This window comes from Cicer arietinum, chromosome 4 (genome assembly GCF_000331145.2).
Source record: "Cicer arietinum cultivar CDC Frontier isolate Library 1 chromosome 4, Cicar.CDCFrontier_v2.0, whole genome shotgun sequence".
Classification (NCBI taxonomy): Eukaryota; Viridiplantae; Streptophyta; class Magnoliopsida; order Fabales; family Fabaceae; genus Cicer; species Cicer arietinum.
In genome coordinates, this window is record NC_021163.2 from 22,755,975 (window position 1) to 22,756,829 (window position 855).

The window sequence follows — 855 nt, forward strand, 5'->3', positions numbered from 1 at the left end:
TATATATATTACTTTTGTTATTTCAATAAAAATTGAAATTTTTTTTTTTTTTACTTTTGAAAAATTGGCATTTCGAACTTGAATTTCCTAAAATTTTATCGTAATTTAAAATTTCTATTTATCTATTTTTATGAATTATATTAATTATATATATATATTACTTTTTTTATTTCAATAAAAATTGAAATAATTTTTTTTTTAAAAAACAAACCTTTGAGAAATGCCCATTTGGAACTTGGGTTTATTAAAATTTTTTCGTAATTTAAAATTTCTATTTATTTATTTTTTTGTATTTTTCTGAATTATATTAATTAATTATATATATAATTCCATTAAAAATTAAAAAAAAATTGAATTTTTTTATTTTTTAAAAAACCAAGTGAAAAGTCGCCATTCCAGATGGCAACTTATAACTAAAATTAAAAAGGGGGCATTTTAGTTTTTTTGTTAAATGGGAGTAATTTGGTGATTTTTTTTCAGAAAGAGGTTATTTCAACAAAAAAAAACCTAAAATATAATCGTAAATTTTCCTGGAAGATTTTTAGAATTTACTTAACTAGGGAATTTATTGATCTAATTGCAACTTGTCACATTTTTTAATAAAATACAATTGCGAATAAAACAACACTTTGTCATTATGTCTGTGCCTTTTAAAATTGAGAACGAATACAACAAAAATTCTTTTGTTATCTTTGATTAAAGAATAAAAATTCTTTAGTACGATACCTTCTTTTTTACTTTATATAAACATCTATCGCAAATTTAACATATATTATAAAAATTGGGAGTTTAATTAATATATATATATTTTATGTTGATTTTTTATCTTTCAATATAAATTGATACTATTAATAA